Genomic DNA, 23,712 nt, shown 5'->3' with positions numbered 1-23,712 from the left:
GCGGGCCGCGGGGGCCGGCCGTGGGCTCCCGGGCCGCGCGGTGGGAGGGGCGGCGGGTGCCACATGGCAACGTGGGAGAGGACGGCGGCGGTGTCCGGCGCGTGGACGGACGTGTCCGGCGCGCTGCGGGGAAAAATATCTAGGGTTAGGGCGGAGGAGACCCGGGATTTCGTGGAGGGATCTATTTATAGGCATAGAGGGAGCTAGGAGAGTCCAAATGAGGTGCGGTTTTCGGCCACGCGATCGTGATCGAACGCTCTAGATGATGGAGCAGAGTTAGGTGGGTCTTGGGCCAAATTGGAGGGGTGTTGGGCTGCAACACACACGAGGCCTTTTCGGTCCCTCGGTTAACCGTTGGAGTATCAAACGAAGTCCAAATGATACGAAACTTGACAGGCGGTCTACCGGTAGTAAACCAAGTCCGCTTGGCAAGTCTTGGTCCAATACGGAAATGTTTAATCCCCACACACGAAAGAAAGCTAGAAATGACCACCGGAGGAGAACGAAGCGCCGGAATGCAAAACGAACAACAGGGAAAAAGCTCGAATGCCTGAGACGAACACGTATGCAAATGCAATGCACATGATGACATGATATGAGATGCATGACAATGACAACAACACACGGAGACAAAACCCGAACCCGAGACAATAAATATAACTTAACGCCGGAAACAGCAAGAGTTGGAGTACAAATTGGGAAAGTTACATCCGGGGTGTTACAACACTCCACCACTACGAAAGGATCTCGTCTCGAGATCTAGGACTGAAAGAACGCCGGGTACTCAGAAGGGAGGTGATCCTCGCATTCCCAGGTAGCTTCACGGTCGGAATGGTGTGACCACTTGACTTTGAGAAATTTGATTGACTTGTTGCGAGCCTTGCGTTCAGTCTCTTCAAGAATAGCAACTGGGTGCTCACGATAAGAGAGATCTTCTTGGAGCTCAATGTCCTCGAAGTTGATGGTGCGGTCAGGAGTCTTGAAGCACTTTCGGAGCTGAGAGACATGGAACACGTCATGAACATTTGCAAAGTTTGAAGGAAGCTCGAGTTGATAGGCGAGGTCGCCTCTCTTGCTGACAATCTTGAAAGGTCCCACGTATCTAGCAGCAAGCTTCCCTTTGATACCGAAGCGACGAGTACCTTTCATAGGAGAGACGCGCAGGTAAACATGATCTCCGATCTCGAAAGCCAAATCACGGTGCTTACTATCATAGTAGCTCTTTTGGCGGGATTGGGCTGCTTTGAGGTTATCACGAATGACTTTGCACATTTCTTCTGCCTCTGTGATTAAGTCATTACCCAAAAGCTGACGTTCGCCGGTTTCAGACCAGTTGAGAGGGGTACGGCACTTCCTGCCATACAGAATTTCAAATGGGGCCTTGCCCGAACTTGCTTGAAAACTGTTGTTGTAGGAGAATTCAGCATAAGGAAGACAATCCTCCCACTTCATGCCGAAGGAGATCACACAAGCCCTGAGCATATCTTCAAGAATCTGGTTGACACGCTCGACTTGACCGCTAGTTTGAGGATGGAAAGCTGTGCTGAAGCGGATGTTGGTGCCCATGGCATTCTGAAAAGAATCCCAAAACTTCGAGGTAAAGATGCTGCCACGGTCTGAAGAGATCACTTGAGGAATACCGTGCAGAGAGACAATACGAGAGGTATAGAGTTCCGCTAATTGAGCTGCAGTGATCGACTCTTTGATAGGCAGAAAGTGAGCCACTTTGGTGAGTTTGTCGATGACAACGAATATAGCATCATTGCCACGCTTGGACTTTGGAAACCCAGTTACGAAGTCCATTTCAATGTGGTCAAACTTCCATTCTGGAATGGCAAGAGGTTGGAGGAGACCTGCTGGCCTTTGGTGTTCTGCCTTCACTCTTCTGCAGACATCACATTCATTTACGAATTAAGCGATCTCGCGCTTCATTCGAGTCCACCAATAAGCTTGCTTAAGGTCCTTATACATCTTCGTGCTCCCAGGGTGGATGGAGAGGAGAGAATTGTGAGCCTCGTTCATGATCACTTTATGGAGGTCACCTTTGGGTACCACAATACGATCCTCGAAGAAAAGAGTGTCCTTGTCATCAAGGCGGTAGCACTTGTACTTGGGTTGACTCTTGGCAATCCCAATCTTCACCTTTTTCACCATAGCATCAAGAAGCTGGGCTTGGCGAATCTGATCTTCTAAGGTAGGAGAGACTTGAAGGTTGGCGAGGAAACCTTGAGGAACAACTTGCAGATTAAGTTTGCGGAAAGCTTCACAAAGCTCGGGTTGATAAGGCTTGAGAATCAGACTGTTGCAGTAGGCCTTTCTGCTCAATGCGTCAGCAATCACATTGGCCTTACCTGGAGTATACTCAATACTCGGATTATACTCTTGAATCATTTCGACCCATCGAGTTTGCCTGAGGTTGAGATTAGGCTAAATGAAAATGTACTTGAGACTCTTGTGATCTGTGAAAATGTCCACTTTTCTTCCCAATAGAAGATGTCTCCAAGTCAAAAGAGCATGCACAACTGCCGCCAACTCGAGATCATGAGTGGGGTATTTCTTCTCATTAGGCTTCAACTGGCGAGATGTATAAGCAACAACTTTCTTCTCTTGCATCAAAACTGCGCCAAGACCTTGGAGAGAGGCATCACAAAAGACCTCGTACGGCTTGGATTCATCAGGCGGAGTGAGAACTGGAGCAGTGATCAATTTCTCTTTCAAAGTGTTGAAAGCAATGTCACACTCCGGAGACCAAACGTACTTGACGTGCTTCTGAAGAAGATTTGAGAGAGGCTTCGAGATCTTAGAAAAGTTTTCAACAAATCTTCGACAATAGCTTGCGAGACTGAGGAAGCTACGGAGTTGCTTCACGTTTTGAGGAGGTTCCCAATTCACAATTGCAGACACCTTCTCAGGATTCACGGCAATGCCCTTGGCAGAGATGATATGACCAAGATAAAGAACCTCATCGAGCCAAAATTCACACTTGGAGAACATGGCGTAGAACTGATGTTCTCTGAGCTTATCAAGAACCAAACGCAAGTGCTTGGCATGATCTTCCTTGTTCTTGGAGAAAACCAGAATGTCGTCGAGATAGACCAAAACGAAGTCATTGGTGTAGGCGTTGAAGATGAAGTTCATCATGCGAGAGAACGTCGGAGGAGCGTTGACGAGGCCAAAAGACATGACAGTGTATTCATATGAACCAAAGCTTGTCCTGAAAGCCGGCTTGGGAATATCGTGCTCACGGATTCGAATCTGATGATAACCCATACGGAGATCAAGCTTGGAGAATACTCGAGCACCTTTGAGTTGTTCGAACAGCTCATTGATGTTGGGAAGTGGTATTTGTTCTTGATGGTCTTCTTGTTCACTGGACGGTAATCAACACAAAGTCGGTCCGTTCCATCCTTCTTCTTCACAAAAAGAACACCACAACCCCATGGAGAAGAACTAGGCCGGATGAGACCCATTTTCTCTTGAATATCAAGTTTGTTCTTCAGCTCCTTCAACTCTTCAGGTCCGAGCTTGTAAGGACGCTTACACACAGGTTCCGTGCCAGGCTCAAGATCAATAACGAATACAACTGGATGGTGCGGAGGCATTCCTGGAAGCTCTTCTGGAAAGACGTCTTGATATTCGCAAACGACTGGAATTTGCGAGATGGCATCGAGTTCACCCTTCTCATTGAGAGAAAACAAACGGATGTTATTATCCCGAGCGGCAAAGACAATTACATCCTCAAACGAATGAGTCAATTGAATCTGCCTGGCTGCACAATCTAGCTGAGCCTTGTGCTTAGAAAGCCAATCCATCCCGAGAATAAGATCAATATCCGAGTTACCAAGAACCATTGGAGAAGCCAGAAACTTGAAATCACCCATCAAGATAGAAATATCCGGAACCATCAAACTAGAACTCAGACGCTTTGCCGGAGAGACGACTTGCATAGCTCTAGGTAAAGCCTTAGTACTAAAATTGTTCTCCGATGCAAATGGGAATGACATGAAGGAATGTGATGCACCAGAGTCAAAAAGTACTTTTGCAGGAATATAATTAATAGGAAGGTTACCTATGATCACATTTGACGAATCCTCTGCCTGAGCTGCATTCATCAAGTTGACCTTGGCATGCTTGGGGTTATGCTTGACCACATATGTACTTGCCGATCTGACAGGAGGAGGAGGAGGAAGACACCTCTGATTGAAACACTTGCTGGCATAGTGACCCTTCTGTTGGCACTTGTTGCACATGACCTCTGAAAGCGGATGGTGATACGGAGCACTTGATCTTGGAGGTTGAGACAAAGTCTTGTTCTGAAACCCAGGGTTGGGTGGGTGGGAAGAACCACTGCCACCTTTGCTCTTCTGCTGATACGGCTGACGGAACAGAGGAGGAGGAAGCTAATACTTCTGCTGCTTGGCCACTTGAGTAGAGGAAGAAGGAGTAACATCTCTGGCTCGCTTCTTGGAAGCATCACACCTCAACTGTTGCTTCAGTGCCATGTTGTAGAACTCATCGTATCTCAAGGGCTCGAAGAGAACAAGAGCTAGCTGAATTTCTTCTCTGAGACCACCTCTGAACTGATATATCATGCTCTTCTCATCAGGGACGTCCTGCTTGGCAAAACGAGCGAGCTTCTGGAACAACTTGTTGTAGTCATAGACAGACAAAGAGCCTTGCTTCAGATTGCGGAATTCCTCACGCTTGCTTTCAACCACGCTCTGAGGAATATGATGAGCTCGGAAATCTCGACGGAAATCATCCCAAGTGATAACACGTCCTCCTTTGGAATCCTTGTACTGCTGGAACCATTCTGCAGCTTGATCTTTGAGTTGGAAGGAAGCGAACTTGACAAAGTCCTCAGGCCTGACGTTACTGCACTCGAAATGCTTGCACAGATCCACAAGCCAATCATCAGCATCGGTTGCCTCAACACAATTGCTGAAAGTCTTTGGCCCGTTAGCAAGGAACTGGTTGAGTGTAGCAAACTGACTCTGATTGCTACCTTGATTCCCTTGATTGCCTTGATTGCGCTCTTGAAGAATTTTCATGATCAACTATGTGTTTGCATTGGTTGCGGCCATCACAGCTTGCCATGCCTCCGGAGGAGGGGGAGGTGGTGGCGGATCAGGATTCGGAGTCGTGCGCGTTGGAGGAGCCATCCTGAAGAGGTTGACCACCATTAGCACATTGACAGACAAATATTGAAGCTGAATCCAATGGAATGAAAATTGCAACATATAGTCTTCACATCCGAACAAAATGAACGAATGCATTCCTCTTGAAATGGTCACATATCCATAAATTGAGAAGCCACGTAGAATTAAGGTAGAGAAATAAATCAACAAGGTACGGATCAAGAACGAATAATCGGTAAGAAATCCCAATCTCAAACGAATATCCGTGGAATAAGAACTAGAGCTACTAGAATTCCCACCTATGAAACTCCCGAACCTTTCCGGTTATGCAATCAGGTGTTGGGGGTACAGGGAAGCATAATATCTCACCCAAACTAGCAAATCCTACATCCAGCTGTATCCATCCTTTAACACATAACCAAGAAACCTTCAGAAACCATCTACCTCGACCTTCAAAAAGCATCCGTTATACAAGTTATGGCGATACTCCCGAACTCCCGCCCCAGTACTGGGTGGCGTCGAGGTTATCTCACCAACGAACTGCATAAAAGAGATTTTCAATGTCGGCGTACTAGACTCAGGTATTCCAGAACTGCAATGATAAAATTATGATGACAACACCTCAGAGCTCAACTCCCCGGGACACTTCCACTAAACCCCTGACAGGAGGCACCAAGACAATGTTCTCATCATAAAACCATCGGAACGATTCCAAGATACCCGCGTGATCCTAAATTTTTTTTAGTGAAATTTGAGAAGAGAAGAGTCAAAACTCTACGTCAGGATGCCTTACCAGAGTGATGAGGAGACTGGGAAGTAAAAAGAATTCCTAAACTCTCCGATATATAATTCCTAAATGACTCAAAACATTTTTCTAGACACAACTCGGCCACTAAAAACGATCAAGCAATGGGGCTCCTAAGATCGGGGAAGGCTCTGATTACCAACTAGTAACACCCTCGATGCTACTATATCTCCCACGTGTCGAGGCACGATTAGAGGCATAATCGCATTGAAGGCATATGTCGCAAGTTAGGCAATCTTCACGACATCCCATGTAATATGAATAATAAAGGGGAGATAACATAGTTGGCTTACACTCGCCACGTCAATCAAGTAAATAAATAACATTACATCATCCAAACACTCATGGCCCGACTATGGCGCCAAAATAAAAGATAAACCAACAAGCGACACGGTCCCAATCACCCCCAACTAGGCACCACTACTGATCATCGGGAAAGGAAACATAATAACATTGAGAGTCTTCGTCGAACTCCCACTTGAGCTCATACGCGTCTCCTGGAGCAGAATCATCAAGCCCTGCATCTGGTGTAATAGTAATCTATGAGCCACAGGGACTCAGCAATCTCGCACCCTCGCGATCAAGACTATTTAAGCTTATAGGTAAGGCAAGGTAAATATATGTGGAGCTGCAGCAAGCGACTAGCAAGTATGGTGGCTAACTTATTCGCAAAAAGAGAGCGAGGAGAGGAGGCAAAGCACGAGCGAGAAACTAGAGAGCAACCTGCGCAAACATTACTCCAACACCGTGTCCACTTCCCGGACTCCGCCGAGAAGAGGCCATCATGGTAACACACTCAGTTGATTCATTTTTAATTAAGTTAAGGTTCAAGTTATCTACAATCGGACATTAACAAATTCCCATCTGCCCATAACCGCGGGCACGGCTTTCGAAAGTTCAAATCCTTGCAGGGGAGTCCCAACTTAGCCCATGACAAGCTCTCACGGTCAACGAAGGAATAGACCTCCTCCCAAGATGTTCCGATCAGACTCGGTATCTTGGTTCTTCAAGACACTTCGACAGGTTAAAACAAGACCAGCAACACCACCCGAATGTGCCGACAAATCCCGATAGGAGCTACACATATCTCGTTCTCAGGGCACACTCAGATGAGACTAGCTACAAGTAAAACCAACCCTCAAGTTTCCCCGAGGTGGCCCCACGGGCAGCTCAGTTCGGACCAACACTCAGAGGAGCACTGGCCCGGGGGGGGGGGTTAAAATAAGATGACCCTGTCACACCCTAGCTAGTCATGCATTAGAGTGTTGCATCATGTTTACTCTTTCATCAGAAACTTGAAATGGGGATCTGTGAAACCCTCAGAATCATTTTGAAAATGACCCAAATAAAAATTTCTCAAAAAGGGTCCAAGAAAATGCTCATGTTGATCTCTGAAAATATTGGACAGAGATAAAAATCAAACCAATATTTTTAGTGGTTCATGGACATTTATTTTGGGCATTTGGAATTAATGCATAAATATTTGCTTTGGAAATATATTTCTATATATATTAATATATGTCCAAATATTATGCCAATTATAAAGGAGCTCTGGAATAATATATCTAGCCCCTGAAAAATTTGGCATAAGTTAAATAAATGATTTAATATATTATTTAAATCAAAACAAATGTCAGAAATTAGAAAACAGAAAAAAATAAAAGGGAGAAGCTTACCTGGGCTCCTCCACTGTGCAGCCCATCCAGCTGGCCGGCCCAGCCAGCAGGCGGCCCAGCCCGTCTCCCTCCTCTGTCGTCTTCGTCCCGATAGAGGGAGGGGAGTGTGGCCGGCGCGCGCGCCCGCCACCGCGCCACGCCACCTCTCTCCCTGCCTGTCTGCCCTCCCCTCCTCGCCTCGATGCCCTGGACGACGCCACGCCTCCCCCCTGCTCTCTCTCACTCGCCCTCGGCTCTTCCCTCCTCTCCCTCGCTCTCTCTCTCACGGCCGAACACCACCGTCGCCACCGTTCGCCTTAGCAGCCGTCTCCGGCCACCCCTCGCTCCCCCGACTAGCTCAGAAGCTCCGCCACAACCCCCTCGTCCTTCCCACCGTTCCACGGGCCTCCGGAAGCCCTGCATCGCCGCCACGTCGCCGTTCCCCTCTTCGGGCTCCGACCATCATCGCCGTCGAATTCGCCGTCTCCAGCGCGTCTCCGAGCCCGCTTCGACGCCCACTGCAACCGCGGTGAGCCCCCGAGTCGTTTCCCCCTTCTCCCCTGGTCTCTTTCGACCTCTAGGCCTTAGCCCCACCTTGGCCGAGAGCTCCACGCCGCCGGCGATGTCGCCGTCGTGGCCACGGTCACCGTAGCGCCCAACCGAGCACACTATCGTGCTCCACGCCTCACTAGGAGCACGCAGCACGCACCAACGCCTCCCCAAACCCCCTGCAACACCGACTCCGACCGCACCCGAACTCCGGCGGCCGCAGCCGAGCTCGCCGCCGTCGACTCCAGCCACCCCAGGCTCGGCCACCACCTACGTTCGACGCGCGGGAGCAAGAGCTCTCCAACGAGCCCAAGCACAGCCTCGCCCGTGCCCTGTAGCGCGATCCCGCATTGCGCCGCCGTCTCGGGCCTCGCCGGCGTCACGTCGCCGGTGGGTTTGACCCACTTTGACCACGGCAGGAACCCCCCCTGAGTCCCTGACAGGTGGGCCCATCCCTGTAGCTAATTAGGATTAGCGCTAACCACTGTTAGTTAACCCCCTGACACTGACTAGTGGGCCCCAGCGCCACTAATTAGTAATTAGGATTAATTTAACCCTGTTTAAACCCCCTGTCACTGACGTGTGGGCCCCACACGTCAGGTTTGACTCCAGCCAGCCGCAGTTGACCACTGACGTCATGCTGACGTCATGCTGGCGCAATAATTATATTTCTGGATTTAATTTAAATCAGGAAATTCCAGAATATTATTTAAACTTCAAAAATTCATAACTTTTATTCTGTAACTCCAAATTGGACAAATTATATATGAAAAATGATCAGAAAAATCCAATCTATCCATCTGTACTATTTTCATGCATGATCAAACAAGTTAAATTGATGTTTCAAGCAGAACAAGGAAAAGCACTTTAAAAGGCCATATTTGAATTTGAAATTTGAATCCTTGATTCAAATTTGTTCAAACCCTTCTGGTTTTAGTTGCATTAGCCCAACACACTCATATTGCCATGTTTCATGCATGCATCATATTGTTGCACATTGTTTGGTGATGGTTGTGTATCGGTGTCCTTTGCGACAGGTTCTGCCTCCGAGGAGTACCGTGATTACCCTAACGAAGAACCGTATCAGTGCATCGAACCATCAGGCAAGCAACCAACCATTTGATCATATCGATACAATCCCATGTTCTCGCTCCTGCTCTCTTTTACTGCATTGAGACAACGCGTTTCAAACTGCTGTGTGCTACGGTAGTTGAACCCATTTCCTCTGCATGACCTGTCATTGCCACAGTAACTAGATGAAACCCACTAGCATGTGTAGGAGTTGATTGAGCCATATGTATGTGTTGTTCCTACCTTGCTATGCCTGCTATGCTTAGAGTCGTGTCAGGTCTGGTTCATCTGGGTGATGGCTAGAGTGAAATGACTATGTCGGTAATGAGAGTGGTGTGGTGAACACGATTTGGTAAAGGTATCGATGAGAGGCCATGTAGGAGTACATGGTGGGTTGTTTCATTGAAGCCGACCTTAAGCACTGAGATCTGTATGTGTGATTTAAGATACAACTACTACCATGCATTGGGCCCTGAAATATGACCCCGCTCGACTTCTTATTCACCCTAGCTCTCTGTCCAGGAGTTGCAAGTAGTTTCTGGTGTTTGTAGCCTACTGGAGGCCGTGAACAGCGCTGACCGTAGGGGTGGGTTGTGATGCGGTAGGTACGTGGCACGGTGTACTGAATACCCGTTAGGTATCTCGGGAACCCTGTTCACATCGTTCGGGGCCGTATGGGAAACCTCGGCCGGACTCCCTGCGGATGGAACCTGAATAGGCGATAAACCTGGACTAGAGGCTTAAGTGTTTAGGTAGGTCGTGGTCTACACCCACGTCGGCTTTCGCTTGAAGTCTGCCGAGCACATGTCGTGTGCAGACGCTAAGTGGTGGAAACATGTATGAAGAAGTACACCCCTGCAGGGTTAACATGATCTATTCGAATAGCCGCGTCCGCGGTAAAGGACTACTTGGTTGCCTATACAGTTCATAGACAAGTAAATGGAAACTACTAAAAGCCTCAAGATAAGAGTGAGTGCCGAGGATGGCTCTTCCGTAGGAAGACGGAGGTGGATCCTCGGTGGTGTATTGAAGTGGTGAGTAGTGGACTCGTGTGCGCAAAACCATTTCAAGTTGGAGTATCGTAGGATAGTCTAGCCAAGAGTCAAAGCTGGCTTGCTGCAATAACTCCACCAACCCTTCTTGATACTAAGCATGTATGTAGGATCTGATGTACGTCTTGCTGAGTACCTTTGTACTCATGTTGCTATAATCTACATTTTTTACAGAAGACGCTGCAACCCCTTCTGATGGGTTCTATGTAGACGTTGACATCAACGAGTAGGCTAAAGACCCAGGTGGTGACCCTGAGCTTGTGAAGGACCACGTAGTATAGCTAGGCTTTCCAAGCCTCCTTTATTTTACTAGTTGTCTGTACTCAGACAAGTTACCTCCGCTGCTGGTTTGTATGACTGTATGACTTGAATGCTGGGTCGTGTGACCCGTATCTTTGTGTATGCTATGTATGGCTCCCTGAGCCTTAAATAAAGTACTTGTGTCGTAGAGTCATGTTGTGATGCTTCGTTGTATTTGCACATATCGAGCATATTGTGTGTATGATTGAAATGCTTGGTATGTGTGGGATCTGACTATCTAGTTGTTTATCTTTAGTAGCCTCTCTTATCGGGAAATGTCTCCTAGTGTTACCGCTGAGCCATGGTAGCTTGCTACTGCTCTGGAACACTTAGGCTGGCCGGCATGTGTCCTTCTTCGTTCCTGTGTCTGTCCCTTCGGGGAAATGTCACGCTTTGAGTACTGGAGTCCTGTTAGCCCAGTGCTACAACCCGGACCCACTTGCTGATGAGCGACACGTTCGAAGCTGGGTCATGGATGCCTGTCCCTGTAAGTCTGTGCCACTTTGGGTTTACGACTAGTCATGTCAGCCCGGGCTCTTTATCATATGGATGCTAGCGACACTATCATATACGTGAGCCAAAATGCGCAAACGGTCCCGGGCAAAGGTAAGGCGACACCCGTGGGGATACCGTGCGTGAGGCCGCAAAGTGATATGAGGTGTTACCGGCTAGATCGATGTGACATCGAGTCGGGGTCCTGACAGCGTTGGCATCAGAGCCGGACTGCCTGTAGGTTCTCCAAGCCAAACTGGTCGATGTTGAGTCTAGAAATTCTTTAGTTATATGTAGGGGAATTGTTTGTGGGTTGGAACGTAAGGCTCTTTTTACTCCTTTATCTTATGACATTCCGATCTGAGTCAGTCCATTCTTCCACCGGAGGTTAAGGAATTAGGATCTATTCTCTCTATCAGGATCACGTGTTACTAATCAGTAGTACCTTATAAGTCTGATGGATACAAGCCTAGTTCAGTTCTACTACCACATTATGTTGTTAGAATGGATTCAGAACTTTGATATGATGATGTTGAGTGCGTACGAAATCCTTTGTCAAATGTCTCAAAATCCTTCTTGAGCATTTACAGCTGTTATGCTGCCGAAATTTTGCTAGAAATTCTAATGCCTTTGCATTATGATTGTGCTTTCAGATGGCCACTCGCGACCTCAATCAAGTGGTTCGCCTGACTCGATGCCTAGATGTACCCGGCCATACTGCCAAGTTGGTCAGGGTAATGACTGAGGCTGGATACCGCTGGTATCCTGAGTACACGGTCGAAGAGCAATTCCGAGACTTTAATCAAAGCCAGTATCTCTGCACTGTCAGGATATTTCCATCTTATCCTGGATCCACCGAGCCTCTTCACTACTCCTATGGACTCGGGGTTACTATTGAGATGGCTGTGCAGGACGCCGCCTACTCTATGATGACCATTATGCGAGTCAGATCTGGTATATTTCGGGACTCTGATTTCCGGTATATGCCAGGATCACTTCCGGGAGCACAAGGGTATCTCCAGGCTATTTATGCTGACCCCACTCAGGAGGATTCACAGACTCGCACCACTGCTGAGATGCTCGAGGATAAGGACCGTGAAAATCGGGCCTTGAGGTTAGAGCTCTTCAATACCCGTGCTGACCACTGGGCCACATTGACTCGGTTCGCACCGGCGGTGCAAGCTGGATGTTCGGATATGCGCGATCTCTATCCCGTGAGATCTGCTCTGCCAGACGTGATGGTTTGGCGTGATGTAGGAGGCATCACCCCACCTCGCGGTCCCCGCAGGCCACCGTCTGTTGGTCCAAGGCCTCATCCTAGCCCCTATGGTCCACAAGCTCCGCGAGATCGTCTGTTTCCGGATGATCATGTTGAGCTTCCAGGCTATGGAGGTGACTTTTACGAGGACTACTACGGATCGGTCTGAGTTAGTGGTAGTATCACTAGTTCGCACTAGCTGTGTCGTCTATCGTCCCGCGTGACTCGTGGGATATGACCTAGTTGTACTCTTTCCGGAGGTGTAGAAGAATAATGTATAGGAGCTTGGAATGCCTCCGATGAGATGTAATCCTTTTCTCACCGTAATAGTACTTTGTTTGGTCTTGTACTAAACCCTGTATGGTGTGTATGACGATGGAATAAAAGAAGCAGTTTCCGTTTTTACCATGTCATACGGATGATCATCTTGCATTTCGAGTTATTCCTTACATTCTGTATCCTATGTCAGAATTTTATCATTCTGACTAAATCATTGTCTTGTTACCTAGGATGGTCAACACGCGCGCTAACCCTGCTTCTCAAGAGCAGGCCGAAGGCAGTGAAGGCAGGAATGAAAATCTGCCTCATCCTCCTTCACTAGCCGAGGTTATGATGGAAGCTGAGAGAAACAAGCGGGAGACCAACCGTTTGTTGGAGCGTATTGAACAGAACACGGCACACCATCAGAGGACTAACGTGGTGTCACTCAGTGATTTTATCAAATTACATCCACCCACGTTCCACCACTCCGTCGAGCCTCTCGACGCTGATGACTGGCTTCGCAGTATCTCTCACAAACTGCGTTCCGCGCTGGTAGCGGAGGCTGACAAGGTCACCTTTGCTGCATATCATCTTGAAGGCCCCGCCAGTCTATGGTGGGAAAATTATGGAGCTATGCGCCCAGCGGGCCATGTCACTACTTGGGCTGAGTTCAGCGAGGCTTTCCGTGAGCATCATATTCCGGAGGGTCTCATGGACCGCAAACGTGAAGAATTTTGCAGTTTCACCCAAGGCCGACTTTCTGTGGATGTTTACAGCAGGGAGTTTGGTAATCTCGCACGATATGCAACCGAGGAAGTTTCTACTGACGCCAAGAAGCAAGCAAGGCTCCGTAAGGGCCTTAGTCCTGAGCTTCGCCGCGACCTCCGTCTGCATGAGTGCACATCCTTCTAGAAACTTGTCAACAAAGCCATCAGTGCTGAAACTGGTCAGACTGACTATGACGCAACACGCAAGCATGGCCGTGATATGGGTTCCTCATCCGGTGCTGGTCCTCAGAAGCGCCGCGTGTGGGTACCCAACACCGCCCTGCCACCCAGGTTCACACCGAGGCCATCCTTCCAGGCGCCTCGCCCCGTTCAGCAGTCTGCACCGGCCAAGCCCTATGGGGGTCCAACTAACAATGCTCCTCCACGTACCAGTTCCGTGACTTGTTTCAAGTGTGGGGAATCTGGCCACTATATGCGTGAGTGTCCCCAGACCAACCCCAACCAGTCTGCTAAAGCTGTTGGCCGTGGCAAGCCGACAGGAAAAGTATTCCACGCCAAGCCGGTCACCGCTACACGTGGCCATGTCAACTGTATCTCTGCCGAAGAAGCTCAAGAGGATCCCAACGTCGTTCTCGGTACGCCTCTTGTTAATTGCCACCCGGCATCTGTTCTTTTCGATACAGGAGCCTCTCATTCTTTTATATCTAAAAACTATGCTCGCTTGCATAACGTCGCATTCGGTGATATGCCAACCTCTATGGTAATTCAAACTCCGGGATCCAAATGGCAAACTTCTAGAGTAAGCCATGGAAATGAAATCCAAGTCGACAAACTTGTTTTCCTTGCCTCTTTGATAGCCCTTAAATTTTCAGATATCAATATCATTCTGGGTATGGACTGGATGTCAGCTCATCAAGCCAAAATTGATTGCTTCTCTAGGACTGTTCAACTCACCCATCCTTCGGGGAAGATAGTCAATGTCTTGACCCGAATAGCTAAGCGACAATTATATTCTCTTAACGCCAGCCCTTTGCCAGACCTTGAGGACGTTCCGGTAGTCCGTGACTTCCCGGATGTCTTCCCAGAAGAATTTCCAGGTGTTCCACCTGACAGGGATGTTGAGTTCGTAATAGACCTCATTCCGGGAACCGTTCCGATTGCTAGAAGACCCTATAAGATGGCACCACTAGAGCTAGCCGAGCTTAAGAAACAACTCGATGAGTCCTTGAAAAAGGGTTTCATCCGACCTAGCTCATCCCCGTGGGCTTGCCCCGTCCTATTCGTCAAGAAGAAGGATGGTACGGACCGGATGGTTGTAGATTACCGACCTGTCAATTTGGTCACAATCAAGAACAAATATCCGCTCCCCAGGATCAACGACCTTTATGATCAGCTCGCTAGATCCTCAGTCTTCTCCAAGATGGATTTGAGGTTGGGCTACCATCAAATCAAAATCAGAAACGGGGACATTCCTAAAACGGCCTTTGTTACTCGTTATGGCCAATACGAGTACACCGTCATGTCCTTCGGATTAACCAACGCTCCAGCCACCTTTTCTCGGTTAATGAACTCAATCTTCATGGAGTATTTGGATAAATTCGTCGTAGTTTATCTCGATGATATACTCATCTACTCCAAGAACGAGGAAGAACATGCCGAACATTTAAGGCTAGTGTTGAAGAAACTTCGAGAGCATCGCCTTTATGCCAAATTTTCTAAATGTGAATTCTGGTTGCCAGAAGTGACCTATCTGGGTCATGTAATATCTGGTAAAGGTATTGCTGTTAACCCTGAGCGAGTTCAAGCCGTCCTTAACTGGACTCCACCTGAATCGGTCAAGCAAGTTCGGAGTTTTCTAGGCTTAGCGAGCTATTGTCGTCGCTTTGTCGAGAACTTCTCCAAAGTTGCCAAACCTCTAACCGAACTCCTCAAGAAAGATAAGAAGTTCGAGTGGACTCCACAATGTGAGCACAGCTTTCAGGAACTGAAAAGACGCCTGACTTCTGCTCCCGTACTGGTACCGCCAGACTTCTCTAAGGACTTTGTTATCTACTGCGACGCCTCGCGACAAGGACTAGGTTGCATTCTCATGCAAGATCGACACGTAATTGCCTACGCTTCACGGCAATTGCACCCACATGAGGAGAATTATCCCACTCATGATCTAGAGCTTGCAGCCGTAGTCTATGCACTTAAGACCTGGCGACATTACCTCCTCGGTAATCGTTGCGAAATATTCACTGATCACCAAAGTCTGAAGTACATCTTCACCCAACCGGATCTGAACCTCAGGCAAAGACGTTGGGTTGAATTGATCACAGACTTCGACTTAGGAATAACCTACACCCCAGGGAAAGCCAACGTCATGGCTGATGCGCTAAGTCGTAAATCTTATTGTAACAATCTGATGTTACAACAAAGTCAACCGCTTCTCCATGAGGAATTTCGGAAGCTTAACCTTCACATTGTTCCTCAAGGATTTCTTTCCACCTTGGTGGCGAAACCTACTCTTACGGATCAAATCATTGCTGCCCAGAAGCGAGATAAGGGAATAGCTAAGATCAAGGAGAACATTGCTAGCGGAGGTGCTAGTTGTTTCTCCACAAATGATCATGGTGTTGTGTACTTTGAGAACCGTCTAGTGGTTCCCAAGAACCAGCATCTACGGCAGTTGATCCTTAAGGAGGCTCATGAATCCCCTCTCACCATTCATCCCGGTAGTACTAAGATGTATCAGGACCGACGCCAGAGGTTCTGGTGGACTAGGATGAAGAGAGAAATTGCTCAGTATATTGCAAATTGCGACGTCTGTCGTCGTGTAAAAGTAGAGCACCAACGGCCTGCTGGCACCCTTCAACCCTTAGCTATTCCTGAATGGAAATGGGATAAAATTGGTATGGATTTCATTACCGGTTTTCCCAGGACCAAGAGAGGGAATAATGCTATTTTCGTCGTGGTCGATCGTCTTTCCAAAGTAGCCCATTTTCTACCTGTTCGAGGGAGTATAACCGCTAGTCAGCTGGCAGACTTATACATCTCCCGAATAGTGTCCCTTCATGGTGTTCCTTTGGAAATTAACTCGGATCGAGGAAGTCTTTTCACCTCTCGATTTTGGGAAAATTTCCAAAATGCTATGGGAACTCGTCTCTCCTTTAGCACCGCCTTCCACCCTCTGTCGAGTGGTCAAGTGGAACGCGTCAACCAAATTCTAGAAGACATGCTTCGAGCCTCTGTTATCTCATTCGGAATGGACTGGGAGAAGTGCCTTCCATTTGCCGAATTCGCTTACAACAACAGCTATCAATCTAGCTTGGGTAAAGCCCCTTTTGAAGTTCTCTATGGACGACGGTGTCGAACACCCCTTAACTGGTCAGAGACCGGGGAAAGACAATTCTTTGGCCCGGACATGATTCAGGAAGCAGAAGAACAAGTTCGCATCGTTCGTGAAAAGTTGAAAACAGCCCAATCTCGTCAAAAGAGTCAATATGACCGAAAACATAAGGCTATGACTTTCGAGGTTGACGAGAAGGCATATCTTCGGGTCACCCCTCTGAAGGGAACCCATCGTTTCGGTATCAAAGGCAAATTGGCTCCTCGTTACATTGGACCTTTTCGCATTCTTGCCAAACGAGGGGAAGTTGCGTACCAGCTGGAACTACCTCCGCATCTCTCCAGAGTCCACGATGTCTTCCACGTTTCTCAACTCAGGCGTTGCTTCTCGGATCCTATCCGTGAAGTGGACCACGAAACGCTTGATCTCCAAGATAATCTTACATATCGAGAGTACCCCGTTCGTATCCTCGATCAGGCCGAACGTATCACCCGACGTCAGAACATCAAGTTCCTCAAAGTACAATGGTCACACCGTTCTGAGGATGAAGCAACCTGGGAAAGGGAGGATCGTCTTCGACTTGAGTACCCCGCCTTCTTCCCGGAGGAACCCAAATCTCGGGACGAGATTCTTTTGAGTGGGGGTGAGTTGTCACACCCTAGCTAGTCATGCATTAGAGTGTTGCATCATGTTTACTCTTTCGTCAGAAACTTGAAATGGGGATCTGTGAAACCCTCAGAATCATTTTGAAAATGACCCAAATAAAAATTTCTCCAAAAGGGTCCAAGAAAATGCTCATGTTGATCTCTGAAAATATTGGACAGAGATAAAAATCAAACCAATATTTTTAGTGGCTCATGGACATTTATTTTGGGCATTTGGAATTAATGCATAAATATTTGCTTTGGAAATATATTTCTATATATATTAATATATGTCCAAATATTATGCCAATTATAAAGGAGCTCTGAAATAATATATCTAGCCCCTGAAAAATTTGGCATAAGTTAAATAAATGATTTAATATATTATTTAAATCAAAACAAATGTCAGAAATTAGAAAACAGAAAAAAATAAAAGGGAGAAGCTTACCTGGGCTCCTCCACTGTGCAGCCCATCCAGCTGGCCGGCCCAGCCAGCAGGCGGCCCAGCCCGTCTCCCTCCTCTGTCGTCTTCGTCCCGACAGAGGGAGGGGAGTGTGGCCGACGCGCGCGCCCGCCACCGCGCCACGCCACCTCTCTCCCTGCCTGCCTGCCCTCCCCTCCTCGCCTCGATGCCCTGGACGACGCCACGCCTCCCCCCCTGCTCTCTCTCACTCGCCCTCGGCTCTTCCCTCCTCTCCCTCGCTCTCTCTCTCTCACGGCCGAACACCACCGTCGCCGCCGTTCGCCTTAGCAGCCGTCTTCGGCCACCCCTCGCTCCCCCGACTAGCTCAGAAGCTCCGCCACAACCCCCTCTTCCTTCCCACCGTTCCACGGGCCTCCGGAAGCCCTGCATCGCCGCCACGTCGCCGTTCCCCTCTTCGGGCTCCGACCATCATCGCCGTCGAATTCGCCGTCTCCAGCGCGTCTCCGAGCCCGCTTCGACGCCCACTGCAACCGCGGTGAGCCCCCGAGTCGTTTCCCCCTTCTCCCCTGGTCTCTTTCGACCTCTAGGCCTTAGCCCCACCTTGGCCGAGAGCTCCACGCCGCCGGCGATGTCGCCGTCGTGGCCACGGTCACCGTAGCGCCCAACCGAGCACACTATCGTGCTCCACGCCTCACTAGGAGCACGCAGCACGCACCAACGCCTCCCCAAACCCCCTGCAACGCCGACTCCGACCGCACCCAAACTCCGGCGGCCGCAGCCGAGCTCGCCGCCGTCGACTCCGGCCACCCCAGGCTCGGCCACCACCACCGTTCGATGCGCGGGAGCAAGAGCTCTCCAACGAGCCCAAGCACAGCCTCGCCCGTGCCCTGTAGCGCGATCCCGCATCGCGCCGCCGTCTCGGGCCTCGCCGGCGTCACGTCGCCGGTGGGTTTGACCCACTTTGACCACGGCAGGAACCCCCCCTGAGTCCCTGACAGGTGGGCCCAGCCCTGTAGCTAATTAGGATTAGCGCTAACCACTGTTAGTTAACCCCCTGACACTGACTAGTGGGCCCCAGCGCCACTAATTAGTAATTAGGATTAATTTAACCCTGTTTAAACCCCCTGTCACTGACGTGTGGGCCCCACACGTCAGGTTTGACTCCAGCCAGCCGCAGTTGACCACTGACGTCATGCTGACATCATGCTGGCGCAATAATTATATTTCTGGATTTAATTTAAATCAGGAAATTCCAGAATATTATTTAAACTTCAAAAATTCATAACTTTTATTCTGTAACTCCAAATTGGACAAATTATATATGAAAAATGATCAGAAAAATCCAATCTATCCATCTGTACTATTTTCATGCATGATCAAACAAGTTAAATTGATGTTTCAAGCAGAACAAGGAAAAGCACTTTAAAAGGCCATATTTGAATTTGAAATTTGAATCCTTGATTCAAATTTGTTCAAACCCTTCTGGTTTTAGTTGCATTAGCCCAACACACTCATATTGCCATGTTTCATGCATGCATCATATTGTTGCACATTGTTTGGTGATGGTTGTGTATCGGTGTCCTTTGCGACAGGTTCTGCCTCCGAGGAGTACCGTGATTACCCTAACGAAGAACCGTATCAGTGCATCGAACCATCAGGCAAGCAACCAACCATTTGATCATATCGATACAATCCCATGATCTCACTCCTGCTCTCTTTTACTGCATTAAGACAACGCGTTTCAAACTGCTGTGTGCTACGGTAGTTGAACCCATTTCCTCTGCATGACCTGTCATTGCCACAGTAACTAGATGAAACCCACTAGCATGTGTAGGAGTTGATTGAGCCATATGTATGTGTTGTTCCTACCTTGCTATGCCTGCTATGCTTAGAGTCGTGTCAGGTCTGGTTCATCTGGGTGATGGCTAGAGTGAAATGACTATGTCGGTAATGAGAGTGGTGTGGTGAACACGATTTGGTAAAGGTATCGATGAGAGGCCATGTAGGAGTACATGGTGGGTTGTTTCATTGAAGCCGACCTTAAGCACTGAGATCTGTATGTGTGATTTAAGATACAACTACTACCATGCATTGGGCCCTGAAATATGACCCCGCTCGACTTCTTATTCACCCTAGCTCTCTGTCCAGGAGTTGCAAGTAGTTTCTGGTGTTTGTAGCCTACTGGAGGCCGTGAACAGCGCTGACCGTAGGGGTGGGCTGTGATGCGGTAGGTACGTGGCACGGTGTACCAAATACCCGTTAGGTATCTCGGGAACCCTGTTCACATCGTTCGGGGCCGTATGGGAAACCTCGGCCGGACTCCCTGCGGATGGAACCTGAATAGGCGATAAACCTGGACTAGAGGCTTAAGTGTTTAGGTAGGTCGTGGTCTACACCCACGTCGGCTTTCGCTTGAAGTCTGCCGAGCACATGTCGTGTGCAGACGCTAAGTGGTGGAAACATGTATGAAGAAGTACACCCCTGCAGGGTTAACATGATCTATTCGAATAGCCGCGGTAAAGGACTACTTGGTTGCCTATACAGTTCATAGACAAGTAAATGGAAACTACTAAAAGCCTCAAGATAAGAGTGAGTGCCGAGGATGGCTCTTCCGTAGGAAGACGGAGGTGGATCCTCGGTGGTGTATTGAAGTGGTGAGTAGTGGACTCGTGTGCGCAAAACCATTTCAAGTTGGAGTATCATAGGATAGTCTAGCCAAGAGTCAAAGTTGGCTTGCTGCAATAACTCCACCAACCCTTCTTGATACTAAGCATGTATGTAGGATCTGATGTAAGTCTTGCTGAGTACCTTTGTACTCATGTTGCTATAATCTACATTTTTTACAGAAGACGCTGCAACCCCTTCTGATGGGTTCTATGTAGACGTTGACATCAACGAGTAGGCTAAAGACCCAGGTGGTGACCCTGAGCTTGTGAAGGACCACGTAGTATAGCTAGGCTTTCCAAGCCTCCTTTATTTTACTAGTTGTCTGTACTCAGACAAGTTACCTCCGCTGCTGGTTTGTATGACTGTATGACTTGAATGCTGGGTCGTGTGACCCGTATCTTTGTGTATGCTATGTATGGCTCCCTGAGCCTTAAATAAAGTACTTGTGTCGTAGAGTCATGTTGTGATGCTTCGTTGTATTTGCACATATTGAGCATATTGTGTGTATGATTGAAATGCTTGGTATGTGTGGGATCTGACTATCTAGTTGTTTATCTTTAGTAGCCTCTCTTACCGGGAAATGTCTCCTAGTGTTACCGCTGAGCCATGGTAGCTTGCTACTGCTCTGGAACACTTAGGCTGGCTGGCATGTGTCCTTCTTCGTTCCTGTGTCCGTCCCTTCGGGGAAATGTCACGCTTTGAGTACTGGAGTCCTGTTAGCCCGCTACAGCCCGGTTTACCGGAGTCCTGTTAGCCCAGTGCTACAGCCCGGACCCACTTGTTGATGACCGACACGTTCGAAGCTGGGTCATGGATGCCTGTCCCTGTAAGTCTGTGCCACTTTGGGTTTACGACTAGTCATGTCAGCCCGGGCTCTTTATCATATGGATGCTAGCGACACTATCATATACGTGAGCCAAAATGCGCAAACGGTCCCGGGCAAAGGTAAGACGACACCCGTGGGGATACCGTGCGTGAGGCCGCAAAGTGATATGAGGTGTTACCGGCTAGAGCGATGTGACATCGAGTCGGGGTCATGACAGACCCTTAGGCTCCGGCAACCCAAGGGAAACTAAGGCTAGGTGACGAATGGTAAAACCAAGGTTGAGCATTGCTGGAAAAGCTTTAATCAAGGCGAACTATCAAGGGGTTCCCATTATAAGCCAACCACGTAAGGAACGCAAAATCCGGGAACATAACACCGATATGACGGAAACTAGGGCGGCAAGAGTGGAACATAACACTAGGCGAGAGGCTGAGCCTTCCACCCTTTACCAAGTATATATATGCATTAAGATAACAAGATAATATAATGATATCCCAACAAGTAAATAAATGTTCCAACAAGGAACGGCCTTCAATCTTCACCTGCAACTAGCAATGCTATAAGAGGGGCTGAGCAAAGCGGTAACATAGCCAATCAACGGTTTGCTAGGACAATGGTGGGTTAAAGGTTTGACATGGCAATTTGGGAGGCTTGAAAGCAAGTGGTAGGCATCATAGCAACGGCATAGCAACAGAGCGAGCAAACTAGCATAGCAAAGATAGTAGTGATTTCAAGAGTATGATCATCTTGCCTGCACAATGGTCAGAGTTGACTGGATCCTCGAAAGTAAACTCAACGGAATCCTCGTTAGAGAACTCATCTCCCGGCTCTACCCAAACAAGACAAACAATCAACAAGGATACAATCAACCACGTGCAAAACTCCAACAACACGATGCAAAGATGATATGCTATGCGGGATGCGATGCGGGATGCAAAATGCAAGATATGATAGGAAATGCATGAACCTGGCCTCAACATGGAATTCCAAGTGTTCCACTGGAAAGATGAGATGAAATCTCTTCAAAACGATATAAAGAACGCCGGAATCGGAGTTACGGTTTGGAAATGGCAAGCGATTCAAATATGACACCGGTCTGCGATTTACAACAAGTAGCCAACTAAATGCAAAGAGATGAACATGCTACAGCAACCAAACATGACAATAAAATACATGGCAGGGATGCATTCAAGATGCTTAACAAAAGTCTAGCACTGAGCTACAGCCAATTCATCCATTAACAGGTTCAAACAAGCATGGCAAAAATGCATATGGCAAACAGATCTCAGACTTGGTGAAATTAACACTTGCCTGGAATTTCAGATCAGGTAGCCTTCTTCGGAGCCACAAAACTACATGTTGCAGGATCTGAACATGGCAAAGTAAAGCATGGCATGGAGCTACTCAAAGAGCTTAACAAAAGTCCTTTAGTGACCTTGAGCCAAAAGGGATCAGAAAATACAATTGCAAGCATGTGAACATAGCAAAAACATAATCAGTTATCAGACTTAGTGAAAAACTGGCACATGCTGAAATATAACTCACGTAGGCATGTTTACGAGCTCGATGCACTCACTACAGAGCAAGTCATGGCAAGACAAGCATACAAACACCAACAAGGCACAAAATTAAAGCTATACATGGCAAGAACAATAGCATAGCATGCACGGATCAACTACAACATCACCGGCAAAATTGCAAACAAGTTGATAATCTGCCCAGATTCACAAAGTAGCAAAAGTAGAGCTCGATTGACTCAAGCTAGGGTACTCCATAATTGCAAACAAAGACATGGATGGATAGAGCACTACAATATTAACAAAACTCCCTTACTGATCATCCTCAAAAGAGGCACGGATCACTAGGAAACAACAAGAACATATGGCATCTTGAGATAAACAGCTCTAGGACTTTGCGAAATTACTAAGTCTCTGAAAACAGACTTAGCAAGTGCACCAATTTGCAAGCTTGCACAAGTCACCTCACACATCACAAAAATACATGGGTTGCACCTCTGAAAAGATGACAAAACCCTTAACAAAACACATGTAGAGCATCAGGGCATATCATGCACACATTAATCATGGCAAAAATGACAAAAACCTAGACGGAATAGCAGATCTGACAATTAACTCAAGTAGCCCTCTTCTAACAGCATTTAGGGCATCAAGATGAGCTCAAATGAAAATTATACAATGGAATGAAATGATGTACTCTCTGAGATGAACATTTTGATATGCTATATGCATAAATCAGAGCTACGGATGCAAAGTTACGGAGCTACGAACATGAGCACTTGGATCTGCAATTTCAGGACTTAGGAAAAATTCAACCTCCGGATCTAGGGTTTGACCCCGCGCGGAGATCATGGAGCTCGCCGGATCTGCACGGTAGACAGCCGGAGAGAGGGGTAGTGGCCGGAACCGGTGGGGCGGCGGCCGGATCTGGCCAGGGCGGAGTCGGCGGCGGCAACTGCGGCGGGCGGCGCTGCGGAGGCGGCCGGAGGCGGCG

The sequence above is a fragment of the Triticum dicoccoides genome, chromosome 4A (genome assembly GCF_002162155.2).
Source record: "Triticum dicoccoides isolate Atlit2015 ecotype Zavitan chromosome 4A, WEW_v2.0, whole genome shotgun sequence".
Lineage (NCBI taxonomy): Eukaryota > Viridiplantae > Streptophyta > Magnoliopsida > Poales > Poaceae > Triticum > Triticum dicoccoides.
This window is presented reverse-complemented; position numbering follows the sequence as displayed.